We start from the raw sequence: 14001 nt of genomic DNA on the forward strand, positions 1-14001 counted from the left end.
GCTGAACAAGTGCTCCCCTGTTCCTTAGAGCAGGAGAGGTCCCACATGGAACAATTGGTTGTCCTCATAACTTGGACCCATTGCCAGACCAAGTCTATGTGTTACAAAGATGTCTGCAAACGTGACATGAAGGCTCAACCCAAGGTTCCAGATTCAACAACCCACAATGGTTTTTCCAGGTAAGCTCAACCATGTCGTGTGGGAATCCCTTGCCAATGGAAGATGCCAATAGTACATGGAGACAGACAGATTGGGCATTCATAGCAGTAACCAGGGGATGAATGATCACTGGGAGGAGCGCACAGAGAAGAAACGCCATGGTGTACCTGCAGCAGCACAACCACCAGACGCCTTCATCTTCCCCAGCTGGAACAAAACATGTCTCTCCTGTATTGGTCTCTACAGCCACAGCAGGCGCTGTGACTCTCCAACAGTCGACTTCATCCCCAAAGGCCCACTCTGTCTCCCAAGACAGACAGATGCCATCAGCCTAGATCAACAAAGGAATCTATGCTTTGTACATGGAAGTTTCTAGGTTCAGCAACCCACAGTGGTGTTTCCAGGTGGGAACGTCACTAGTCTGAAATCCTGGAAACTGCTGCCAGTCAGTGTGGGAGAAAGATGAACCAGCAAAGTGACCATCTAAGTCAGTTTCCCATATTCCTGTTTTTAAAGGAAGGATCAGTGGCGGAACATCTGCTCTGCATGCAGAATGTCCCAGGTTCAAACCCTGTTGCAGGAAAAAAAACCCATCATAATTCAGTTTGTACAAACACGACACACACACTCACACAAATCAGCCATACATCGGATCTGTACCGTTCCACTCTTTTATTTAACACCATGAAGGAAGGACTATCAAAAGGGGGAAGACTTAACAGAACACAGCCATAATCCCCCCCCCCAAGCGTACCAACGTCCGCAGCCAGCCCTACCCAGTTGGCATGCCAACCTTGATGGTCCTAGACAGAAGATCATTACACTCACAAAGGACCTGCCTATGGAAGTGGATTCAGTACAGACTGAAACAAAGGACAGTGACCAGCCCTTCCCTCTGGGGGCAGGAAACAGTGAACTCCTCTTTGTCCTCAGGAATATAAACATGGGGAGGGGGAAAGGAGAAACAGGTGACAAGACACTCAGGTTACCACCACAACTCCTCCCTGAACCCCTCCTCTTTGTGATGTGTCAGTGATGTAGTCATGATGTAGTTGTGGTGTAGTCTTAGGGGTGTAGCATGGGGATTAGCAGCTAATAAAAGTTGGGCTTTTGTTCAGGGCTTCCATCTTGTTCCACCTTGTGGCAGGTGGGAGTCCTGTCACGACAGTCTTCAATAAAGACCAAGCCTACTGGCTGCTGTTTTGCTCTGGTATTCCTGGCTGATGTCCTTGTTTTTTTTTGTCCAAGGGAGCCCTCAGATTTCTCTGTTAACAACCGCAATGGGGGTGGGAAAGACTCCTTGCCTAAAACCTGGAGAGCAGCTGCCAGTCAGTGTAGGCAACACTAAGCTCAAAAGGCCAAAGGATTGGCTGCATATAACGCAGCTTCGTAGGTTGCTAGGGAAGTTTGGGAAAATCTGTGTGTCTTTCTTTCCTGCGCAGCACAGCCAGTCTCCTGAACAGTGCCAGATTTACGTATAAGCTAAATAAGCTATAGCTTAGGGCCCCACTTTCTTGGGGCCCCCCAAAAAAATCAAAAGGAAAAAACTGGATGTACATTTCCAGAATATAAGATTAAAAAACGAAAACCTACATACAGCAACAGTGTTTTGTGTTGTGTAGGCTCCTATGATGTAAGTAATGGGCCCCACCTGCTAGCCTTCTCCCTCAAATATCACTGGTTTGCTCATTTCTGTATGATAAAATACATATTTTGTTATGTGCAAATGGCTTTAGATACCTGTTAGGTCCATCAGTTACCATAGGGCATATATTCAACACAAAAAACAGGGACAATTTGTTGTTGACAAAGGACAGCTGGACATATAAAGGGCCCCCAGTACCTTCAGTAGCTTAGGGCCTCGTCAAACCTCAATCCGGCCCTGATCCTGAGCTGGTTTCACAGCTCTTTGCCTCTTTTTGGCCCTATGACAACATTAAGTCACCCTGCCCTCCCCCCTCTTTCTGGCGCCTCTGTTACCTGCACAAACTGTTAAGTGAAGAAGAGATGCCTGTCTTTGAAAGAGGGAAGATTTCACCACGCACTAAAACAACGTTCCACGCCCACCTCCCTTGCAGTTCATTCACTTAGTAGCCCAGGGGGCCAACAGCAATTTTGTTTGTTATTGCTGATTGACGCAAATGGCATGTTGGAGGGATAAAGAAGATGTGTTTGTGCTCCACGCCTCCCCCACTCCCAGCCCAACACGTTTTCTTCTAAGTGGAAGAGGTTGCAGCCGAAAATCTCATTGTGAGGCTTAATGGACATCTGACTCACAGCAAAAATGGAGGTCTGTATGTCAATGGATCTTGGATTTTTATGAATGAAAACAGGGTCAGAGATGTCCAGGTCTCTTTGCCATCCCTTCAGGACCCACCCACCCCCCAGGTGACACAGGGTTTTTTGTTTGCTCTTTTGTTTGCTTGCGGTAGTTTATTTATTTGTTATGTACCGATTTTTCGCTCTATAAGACGCACCAGACCATAAGACGCACCTAGCTTTTGGAGGAGGAAAACAAGAAAAAATAATATTCTGAATCTCAGAAGCCAGAACAGCAAGAGGGATCACTGTGCAGCGATCCCTCTTGCTGTTCTGGCTTCTGGGATAGCTGCGCAGCCTGTATTCACTCCATAAGATGCACACACATTTCCCCTTACTTTTTGGGAGGGAAAAAGTGAGTCATAGAGCAAAAAATACGGTATGTATTGCATTTATATGCCACTTTTGCCTCTAAGGGGCCCAAAGTGGCATACAGTCATACCTTGGGTTACAGACGCTTCAGGTTGCGCGTTTTTGGGTTGCGCACCACACCGAACCCGGAAGTACCGGGACGGATTACTTCCAGGTTTCGGCAGCTCGCGCATGTGCAGGAACACTAAATTGCGCTTTGTGCATGCGCAGAAGCACCGAATCGTGACCCGGGCGTGCACAGACGAGGCGCTGTGGGTTGCGAATGCTGCGGTGAAGTGATGGACATTGAAGCAGGAGCTGATAATGCAGGTGAGGTGCACACAGGTGAGCTGCAAGCAAGCTGCCGGCCAGCCCTGTGGAGCCTCCTTTTATTGAGACAAATATGCAAATCAGGCAGAGACATTTTGGGCTGTGACTTTACACATCTTCCGGTCCCGAGATAGTGGGGTGGTACAAAGCTTTTTTTTTTTTAAAGAATGTTTATTAAAGTTTACAATAATAATGCAATAAAAAAAAAATTACAAAAATAACAAAAATACAAAAATACAGAAATAAAAATATTTTAAAAACACATGAAGTTTCCAATGCTTATTTTCATTAACTTATTTCCCAGACCTCCTCATACCTCCCTTTTTTGTATTCCAGTTCTAATTGTTAGTTCAGCAAATCCTTATCAATAATTTTTAACCTGTTTCCAAACCTGTTTTTCCATAGTCTCTTAAAGCATTACAGCTGGAAACCACTTAATTTCTATCCAACATCATTCTAACATTCATTAATTTTACAATATTTCTGTAAATAGTCTTTAAATTTCTTCCAGTCTTCTTCCGCCGACTCTTCTCCCTGGTCTCGGATTCTGCCAGTCATTTCTGCCAATCCCATATAGTCAATCATCTTCATCTGCCATTCTTCCAGAGTGGGTAGATCTTGTGTCTTCCAGTACTTTGCAATAAGTATTCTTGCTGCTGTTGTGGCATACATAAAAAAAGTTCTATCCTTCTTTGGCACCAATTGGCCGAGCATGCCCAGGAGAAAGGCCTCTGGTTTCTTCAGAAAGGTATATTTAAATACCTTTTTCATTTCATTATATATCATCTCCCAGAAAGCCTTATTCCTTGGGCACATCCACCAAAGGTGAAAGAATGTACCTTCATTATCTTTACATTTCCAACATTTATTATCGGGCAAATGGTAGATTTTTGCAAGCTATTTTGGCACCTGTTTCCACCGCGTCGTTTTCGCCTTGACGAAGGAGACAAAAGGTCTCAGAGAGGGCACCGCAGACTACTGAGACCGCAAAAGGTTAGACAGAGGGCAAGATGTTCAGACAGTTGTGGCCTTATCTGTGAGGGGGAGTGTGCCCCGCACCCCAAGGTCAAGTGTGCAGGCAGGCTGTGGCTGCCTGCGGGTGGGGAGTGTGTTCCCTCCGGACCCCACTCCGCGATCATCCCTACCCTGCAGGTTGTGAACATGCCTCCCGCACGGATCACGTTCGCAACCCGAGCGTCCACTGTGCATGGTTCTCCCTCCCCTCATTTTGTCCCCACAACAACCCTGTGAGGTAGGTTAGTCTGAGAGAAGGTGACTGGCCCAAGGTTTGACCCAGTGAGCTTCAAAGCTAAGTGGGAGAGAGGAGGGGACCTAGGCAGCTGTAGGTAGCAAGGAACTTTCAGTCTTGGCATCTACTGTACTTTTCCATGTATAAGACTAGGGTTTTTTTCTTTTAAAATTATGCTGAAAAGTGTGGGTTGTCTTAGACATGGATAGTGCATAGGGTGGACGTTTGATTGGTTGCTGCCGCGGCTGTCAGCAGCGATTGGGCGTGTTATTGGTTTCTGCGTCAAGGGCTGTTGTTGATTGGCTGGTGCTGTGGGAATTGGGCGGCCGATTGGCCTCTTCTGCAGGTGAGAGGACAGACAAGAGGCAGATTTTGCGCCATGGGTGGTCGAGCAATTTTCAGCAATTCCCTGTAAAAAAGCTCAACAGCCCTGTGCAATCCCTCCCCAAAAAACTCAACAACTCTGAGCCATCTCCCCCCAAATTTGAGTACCCCAAAATAGGGGGTGTCTTATACATGGGGGAGTCTTATACACAGAAAAATATGGTACTTCATGGGGGCAAGACCTGCCTGAGTTGAGTTGCTCATTAGGCCTGGCACTCCTGTGCAGATCCTGTTTTTGCTAATAAAGAGTTAACTCCAACTTGCTCGGTGTGATTTACTGCTGGTTCGCTCCTGTCAGCAGCCCAGATCCACACCCTTCTTGGGTGTTTTTGTCTGTGGGGATGTGTCCTTGAACTCTCTTCCTAATTCATTCATCTTGCATGGCAAAGGATACAGAGAAGCAATGATTCAGAGCTGTGGACAAGTATCTCACTCGTCCAAGAGGCCAGCCGGCCTAAAGTAACAAAATCGCCATGCTTTGCAATAGCCATTGCTGGGCTCGTCTTGGCCTAGAGCAGAATTTTCCTGGGGAAACAGTCAGTGACGCAGCAGTCCTGGTGCGCATTTGAGAGGTGTTAATCTTCCTCTACGCGACTTTCAATTCCAATTCATGCAAAGAGGAGGACAAACAGAATGAAGAGGCTGAAGTAATCCCCAGGCATTCAGTCGCATAAAATATTCTGTGGAAGAAATTTGATTTATCCTCTGCGATGCTCGTGGAATCCAAATGATTGCTATGAATATAATTACCTTGATTAATCTAAGTGCCGTAGCTGATTTCTTGGAATCTGTGAGTTTGGAGGGTTTTGGGTAAATAATATCAACTGTCGTGACATGATTTAACTCAGGCTTCCTCAACCTCGGCCCTGCAGATGTTTCGAGAATACAATTCCCATCATCCCTGACCACTGGTTCTGCAAGCTAGGGATCATGGGAGTTGTAGGCCAAAAACATCTGGAGGGCCGAGTTTGCCTATGCCTGGGTTAGAGGGTGGTCTGATAAAGCCAAGGTTGTAGGTTCGATGATAATAATAATAATAATAATAATAATAATAATAATAATAATAATAATAATTATACCACGCCCATCTGGCTGGGTTTCTCCAGCCACTCTGGGCGGCTCCCAACAGAACACTAAAAACAAAATAAAACTTCAAACATTGAAAACTTCCCTAAACAGGGCTGCCTTCAGATGTCTTCTAAAAGTCATATAGTTGTTTATTTCTTTGACATCTGATGGGAGGGCGTTCCACAGGGCAGGTGCCACTACCGAGAAGGCCCTCTGCCTGGTTCCCTGTAGCCTCACTTCTCACAGTGAGAGAACTGCCAGAAGGCCCTCGGAGCTGGACCTCAGTGTCTGGGCTGAATGATGGGACAACTACACATTCCTGCATTGCAGGAGGTTGGACTAGATGAACCTCCTTGTCCCTTCCAACTCAAAAATTCTATGATTCTAATAAGGCTGCATAAAAAAGAGCTTGCAATGGCCCCGATTCTGCATCGCTTGGTTGGAGAACTGCATCGCAAAATTCAGAGAACTGCAAATCTGAAAACATAGTTATGCTTCTATTCGCATATTGGTTCAAGAAGTACAAGTTAGGTAAGGTAAAGGTAAAGGGACCCCTGACCATTAGGTCCAGTTGTGGCCGACTCTGGGGTTGTGGCGCTCATCTCACTTTATTGGCCAAGGGAGATGGCGTACAGCTTCTGAGTCATGCGGCCAGCATGACTAAGCCGCTTCTGGCAAACCAGAGCAGTGCACGGAAACGCCATTTACCTTCCTGCTGGAGTGGTACCTATTGATCTACTTGCACTTTGACGTGCTTTTGAACTGCTAGGTTGGCAGGAGCAGGGACCGAACAACGGGAGCTCACACCATCGCGGGGATTCGAACTGCCGACCTTCTGATCGGCAAGTCCTAGGCTCTGTGGTTTAACCCACAGCGCCACCCGCGTCCCACAAGCTAGGTAGTTTTCCATTAAAATATCCCATCCTAAATTGCTTGGGAGAAAGCTCCCATCCCCCGGAAGCATGCGCACACGCAAGGGTCATGTTGGGATCACACTTATGACTCTTCCGTCGCAGCCTTGAGAAACGCCGGTTTTGCTTCTCTCCTCCAGGCACGCCTCAGCAGCAGCTGCATCAGGCAATTAAAATAAAAAAATGAAAACCCTATTTACAGCTTAGGTATGTTAGCGTCATCCATGGGCTGGTTTTTGGCTGCTTTAATATGACAGCGGTAGCGTCGTGATTTGGCGAGGATTTGAGATGTCTTACATGCTAAAGCATTCAAGCTGCAACCTCCACTCTGGGAAAATGAGGCCATATGCATGCCCTGACGTGAAGGGTTTGCCGCTGAGCCGGAAAATATTCCTTCCATTCTCAGCCAGCCATCACCCCAGAGCCATTGAAACAGCTCCCTGTGCCTCCTCTGTATACAGAGCTGGCAAGACTGTCTGGGAAAAATTTGAGACCAGTGAGACCAACCGTTTGACAAAGACTGGAGTAAATTTATTATTTATTTGAAAGAACATTGTAAACACTTGACAACACTAACAGGACTGGCTTAAAGGTTTGTCGGTTAAAATTAGAAACTTATTTACAATGTTAAGGAATTTCAAAGGAAAAGGAAAGTTAGATGAGGGGAATGAGAAATGTGGATGATATTATAATTGGAAGTTAGAAAGTCAATTGGGATGGATGGGGGAAGTCGTTGACTTGAGAGAGTCAGAATACAGTGGTACCTCGGGTTACATACGCTTCAGGTTACAGACTCCGCTAACCCAGAAATAGTACCTTTGCTTCAGGATGAGAACAGAAATTGCACGGCGGCAGCAGGAGGCCCCATTAGCTAAAGTGGTACCTCAGATTAAGAACAGTTTCAGGTTAAGAACGGACCTCCAGAACGAATTAAGTTCTTAACCCGAGGTACCACTGTATAGGTAATGTTAAGTTATGTAAAATCATACGGTGTTTTTTGAAAATGAAAATGCCAATAAATATAATAATAATAATAATAATAATAATAATAATAATAATAATAATAGAAACAGCTCCTTGGGCCTCATTTGGGCCTCCAAACTTCAGGGTCAAAGCAGCAGCATCTCTTTTGATCCCATAAAGAGCAGGAAGCTGTCTCCTGTGGTATACTGAATGCTGGAGGTGCAGTTGCTTCTTTTAACTGATCTTGCTCGGTGTCCTTAACTGATTTATGCAGACATGTAGCCAGAGAAGCGCTCTGCACATGGAACAGGGAACAGGGCAGGGCCAGCCCAAGACATTTTGGCCCTTGAGGCGGACCACAAACCACACCAGGGAATAAATTTCATTTCACAGGTTTTTTTTTATCATCTGTATTTTGAATTAGATATATATGGGTGCACCAAAATCTTTTAAGGGTTTAGAGGCTCCAAAGGTCTTAATCTGGCCCTGGGAGAAGTTATGGGCTTTATAGGTATGTACACAGCCTTCCAGTAGTGATGTATGGAAGTGAGAGCTGGACCATAAAGAAGGCTGATCGCCGAAGAATTGATGCTTTTGAATTATGGTGCTGGAGGAGACTCTTGAGAGTCCCATGGACTGCAAGAAGATCAAACCTCTCCATACTGAAGGAAATCAACCCTGAGTGCTCACTGGAAGGACAGATTGTGAAGCTGAGGCTCCAGTACTTTGGCCACCTCATGAGAAGAGAAGACTCCCTGGAGAAGACCCTGATGTTGGGAAAGATGGAGGGCACAAGGAGAAGGGGACGGCAGAGGACGAGATGGTTGGATAGTGTTTTCAAGGTTACCAGCATGAGTTTGACCAAACTGCGGGAGGCAGTGGAGGACAGAGGTGCCTGGCGTTCTCTGGTCCATGGGGTCATGAAGAGTCGGACACGACTAAACGACTAAACAACAACACACAGCCTTTGTGCCTTAGGACTGTGCCTTTTACGTGCTGTGTCCCTGCCTGGGAGCCCTGGTGTCTTTGCAACAGGGTTTTTGCGAGTGGTGTGGGTGTGTTTGTCAGGTGGTGAGATGAACAAGGAAAATTGGGCTCGCTGTGCAAGATGGCGGAGGGGTGGCGAGCGAGGAATTCGGAAGCCGCATGCCAGCTCATGTCGCAGCAAATGGAAGGCAAACATGGCTTGGTCTCTGAGGACTGGATTAGGCTGTCCTTAATAACCTCATTAGCTTGCAAGCCATGCGCCTGCCATCAGACCCGATCTGTCACCTGACAGAAGGCCCACAGAAGAAGAAGGCTGGTCTGGCTTTGCCATCTCAGCAGAGGAGCAGATCCAAACCAGACATTCAGAGCAGTGGCGTAGCGTGGGTTGTCAGCACCCGGGGCAAGGCAAGTAATTTGCGTCCCCTAACCCGTGGATTTTAGTAGGGGCAGAGAGCTGCGAGTGCGGGCATGCCCCCCCAGATGTTGCGCCCGGTGCGGCCGGCCCCCCACGCTACGCCACTGATTCAGAGCACACCCAACGCACTTGGAAAGCACATGGCTCTCCTTCCCCGAGAATCCTGGGAAATGAAGTTTGTTAAGGATGCTGGAGGGACATGAATGGCACTGTGGGTTAAACCACAGAGCCTAAGACTTGCCGATCAGAAGGTCGGCGGTTCGAATCCCCGCGACGGGGTGAGCTCCCGTTGCTCGGTCCCTGCTCCTGCCAACCTAGCAGTTCAAAAGCACATCAAAGTGCAAGTAGATAAATAGGTACCGCTCTGGCGGGAAGGTAAACGGCATTTCCGTGCGCTGCTCTGGTTCGCCAGAAGCGGCTTAGTCATGCTGGCCACATGACCTGGAAGCTGTACGCTGGCTCCCTCAGCCAATAAAGCGAGATGAGCACCGCAACCCCAGAGTCGGCCACAACTGGACCTAATGGTCAGGGGTCCCTTAACCTTTAAGGATGCTGGGAATTGTAGCTCTGGGAGAGGTGAATTGTACACCTGGTGCCCCGCTCAGTTTCGTCCCCCGGCTGCACCCACCCCTGGTTTGGCCTGTCTCCCTCGGGAGGCTCTGAAGCTCTTTCCCTGCCTCAGATCTCCTCTTTTTGCAAGAACACCCAGTTATATCAGCACCCCCATCCTTTCTCGCGCAGGGCTGCCATTCTGAGCTCCTCCAGGCTCTCCTCCCCCTGTTCCTTTCACGCCGCCTGAGTTTGCTGAGTGCGGCATCCAAAAAAAGAGCACCCTTCTAATTAAAGCTTGCTGGTTTGGCTCCAGCATCACTCCCTCGGCAGCCGGCATTTTCTGACCCATTTTTTTCTCTTTTTGCATCTCGCCCTGCAAGGACAGTTTCAATTGCTTGCTGGAAAGAGATGGGAATCTTCCGGCTGCTCTGCCTTGGAGACTGCATGATGGGGAAGTCAGGTCTTTGGCCTGGCATTCAATAATAATAATAATAATAATAATAATAATAATAATAATAATAATAATACTCATCCTCCTCAGCCGAGACTGGGCTCAGGGTGGCTAACACTAAGTATAAAAACAATTGATTAAAATACAACTTAAAAACAGGATTACAATACCACATTAAAATGCAGCCTTGTCCTGAGTCAGACCATTGCGACCCTCACAGGGGCCAGCAAACTTTTTCAGCAGGGGGCCGGTCCACTGTCCCTCAGACCTTGTGGGGGGCCGGACTATATTTGTGAAATATACTCAGAGTCGCAAGGTGATTTCATGCTCCTTATTCAGCTCATAGTGGTGAGGAGAAATGAATGAAAGTCCCCTCAAAGTATCTGCTTTATATACATTATTTACACAATGGGCTGCACATGATTGGCTAATTCCAGAATTCTACTGTAAGCCAATCAGGTTGTGGATTCACTTCTATCTGGAGCATGATTGGGTGGTTCCTGCCAACCAATCATACTGCTGCATTGTTCTAGGACCAATCAGACTGCTGCATTCTGAATCCTATTGTTCTAGGACCAATCAGACTGCTGCCTTTTGGATTCTATTCAATTCAGTACATAACAATTTGGAAAAATAAAATAAAAACGAATGAATTCCTATGTCCCACAAATAACCCAGAGATGCATTTTAAATAAAAGGACACATTCTACTCATGTCAAAACATGCTGATTCCCGGACCGTCCGCAGGCCGGATTTAGAAGGCGATTGGGCTGGATCCAGCCCCCAGGCCTTAGGTACTATTTCTGGGTTAGCAGAGTCTGTAACCTGAAGCATCTGTAACCCGAGGTACCACTGCATACTGTGTCCTTGTGCCTTTCTTAACCTCAAGTGGGTGGCGGGTCCTCGACTCACAACTCCCTGCTGGCTGAGGCTGATGGGAAGTTGTAGATGGAAACAGATGGAGGGCTCCAGGATGGTGAATGATGCCTTAGTCCACACGTGGCTGCATATATATTGCAATTTCCCACAGAGGTGGTCCCGTAAGTGTGGTGTGAGTGCCCAGCGAACTCTTGGCAATGTTAAAAACAACAACAACCAACCCACAAAAGCTTTCCTCCCTCAAATGTGGGAATTCAATGGAGCCGGCTTCCCGCACAAGCGCTATCGAACTGCCACACTCAATATTCATCATGCAAGTTTAACTTAATGAGGGTATAAGCTCTGAGATGCTCATGACAAAGGAATACCTCTGGGCAAAGCTGATGAGTTTAGCATCTGTCATGCTTCGGGAACAAAGCTAATAAGGAGATGGGGACAGGCATCCAATCTGTTTCCGTGTTTTCGCTTGCCGCGATTATTAGAGTCCCCAGATATTCCGAATTGCCGTGATCCGATTTGGCACGGTGCTGACTGCTTCCGCGTAGAAGAGGCCACACTGTGCCAAATGGGGAGACTGGGCTCCCGTTTTCCTGGCTGCTTTTGCTTCTAGCAAAAGTACACTGCTGGTCCTGCGGCCCTCTGGAAGTTGGCCTGGAAGGCAATGTGGCCACCAAGCTGAAAAAGGTTCCCTACCACCCAGGGCTGGATGAATAGCAAGCTGGAATTAAGATTGCCAGAAGAAATATCAACAACCTCAGATATTCAGATGACACAACCTTGATGGCAGAAAGTGAGGAGGAATTAAAGAACCTTTTAATGAGGGTGAAAGAGGAGAGCGCAAAATATGGTCTGAAGCTCAACATCAAAAAACTAATATCATGGCCACTGGTCCCATCACCTCCTGGCAAATAGAAGGGGAAGAAATGGAGGCAGTGAGAGATTTTACTTCTTGGGCTCCATGATCACTGCAGATGGTGACAGCAGCCACGAAATTAAAAGATGCCTGCTCCTTGGGAGAAAGGCGATGGCAAACCTAGACAGCATCTTTAAAAGCAGAGGCATCACCTTGCCAACAAAGGTCCGTATAGTTAAAGCTATGGTTTTCCCAGTAGTGATGTATGGAAGTGAGAGCTAGACCATAAAGAAGGCTGATCGCCGAAGAATTGATGCTTTTGAATTATGGTGCTGGAGGAGACTCTTGAGAGTCCCATGGACTGCAAGAAGATCAACCCTCTCCATTCTTAAGGAAATCAGCCCTGAGTGCTCACTGGAAGGACAGATCCTGAAGCTGAGACTCCAATACTTTGGCCACCTCATGAGAAGACTCCCTGGAAAAGACCCTGGGAAAGATTGAGGGCACAAGGCGAAGGGGACGACAGAGGACGAGATGGCTGGCCAGTGTTCTCGAAGCTACCTGCATGAGTTTGACCAAACTGCAGGAGGCAGTGGAAGACAGGAGTGCCTGGTGTGCTCTGGTCCATGGGGTCACGAAGAGTCGGACATGACTAAACGACTAAACAACAACAACCACCCAGGGTATTAGGGCCTTGTTTTGGCTTCCCGTTACCTGAAAGCGCACCCTGCTGGAATCACTCAGGCTGGCATCTCTGTGTAAAAGGATCTTGTAGCATGCTGGCAACAGGGTCCTCCATGATGATGGCATTGTTGTTGTTGGCATCTGTCTGCCTTGAGAGACAATGGAGTGCGCCTCCGCAGGTGAAGGCATACTATTGCGTAAGCAGCACAAAAGTGGCCTTCCTACGGCACGAGCTTGGGCAGTGTTTACGGAGGTTCTGGACTACCCAGAGACAATAGGACATCCCTCTCTCTTTTTCTTTTCTTTTCTTTTGTTAGAGCGTTTATTAATTTTCCAATAAAAAACATCCAATTAACATATCAAATCACAATCCAATAAAAATAAAAAAATAAAATTTTAAAAAATCAAAGTGTCTTCCAAATTATAATCTCAAACTTACTGCTTCCCGCAGTCTGAATTTCGAAGCGTATCCAAATCTCAGTCCTGCCTCTCATCTTGAGGCATCTGATCAAGGCCTGTATTTTAAAATGAGCTTAAAGATTTGCAAATGTTTCATGCCAGGCAGAAAACCAGCTGGCTAAGTACTTTTTTTTCAGTTGTTTATCTTTCTGCTCTCCTGGACAAGGGCCCCCCTGATTTATAGCAGTAGCAGGAGACAGGTTTCTCAAAGTTGTAAAAGGGAAATACAGGCCGGAAGCAAAGGTTACACTGACCCTACATATTACAGAATACAATCAAGCTGCAAAAACACTAATTAAGAGTTGGTAAATAGTAAGATTTATTGTTTAACAGAAAATAATAGCATGAGCCATCTGTTTTAGCCATTTGTTTTGGAATGCAGAGGCAACAGGGGCAAAAGGTGATCTGGTAATTAAGGTGCCTTGTCGAGGCAAATGTAAGATATATGGCTACTTGTCTGCCATTTATGGATAGAAGGAAATACAGCTCTTTGTCTCCCATAAAAGGTAATAGGAAATGGGTGGATCTTTTATGATTGGTTCTAGCAAACAGCCAATAGGAATTTCAACCAGGCTGATTGGACAGAGGCCACCAAAGGAGGAGCAAGGGGGCTGGGCTGAGGAAATATAAGTGCTGGCCATCAGGGCTGGAGGGCAGGCCAGAGCTTGGTAACCATATACCACTGTGCCTATCATTTTTTTGTCTGACAAATAAATTATTATTTTAATTTCTCTATTGCTGCGTTGAATATTTCATTCCAGCTAAGCATTAACCACAAGCAGGGTGCTACAATCTCTCATTGATGTTTTCATATTTCCATATCTCGATTTTATCTCTCCAAGCTTGTCTCTGGCTCTACGATCCTCAATCATATATATATCCGGCACCAGCTTGGCTGCAGAGGTTGCAGGAAGGAGGCTTACAAGGCATCATCCAACCATTTTAGGGACTCTGTTCTGGATTTGGGTAGTTTACTCCTGAGCCTTT

General features: G+C 46.6%; 1 long non-coding RNA gene across 2 annotated transcripts in view; it reads left to right on the plus strand.

The window, feature by feature from the left end:
- The window catches only part of LOC309357295, a 104521-nt gene that overhangs the window by 44453 nt on the left and 46067 nt on the right, over positions 1-14001 (plus strand). Inside the window, exon 1 of one of the 2 annotated variants that reach the window (XR_014163059.1) lies at positions 10964-10985. The exons of the other annotated variant lie outside the window; for it this stretch is intronic. This is a non-coding gene — a long non-coding RNA (uncharacterized lncRNA). Of the gene's footprint in view, positions 1-10963; positions 10986-14001 lie in introns of those variants that run through there. 2 annotated transcript variants of the gene reach the window in all.

This window comes from Podarcis melisellensis, assembly GCF_964234715.1.
Source record: "Podarcis melisellensis genome assembly, chromosome: 14".
NCBI lineage: Eukaryota > Metazoa > Chordata > Lepidosauria > Squamata > Lacertidae > Podarcis > Podarcis melisellensis.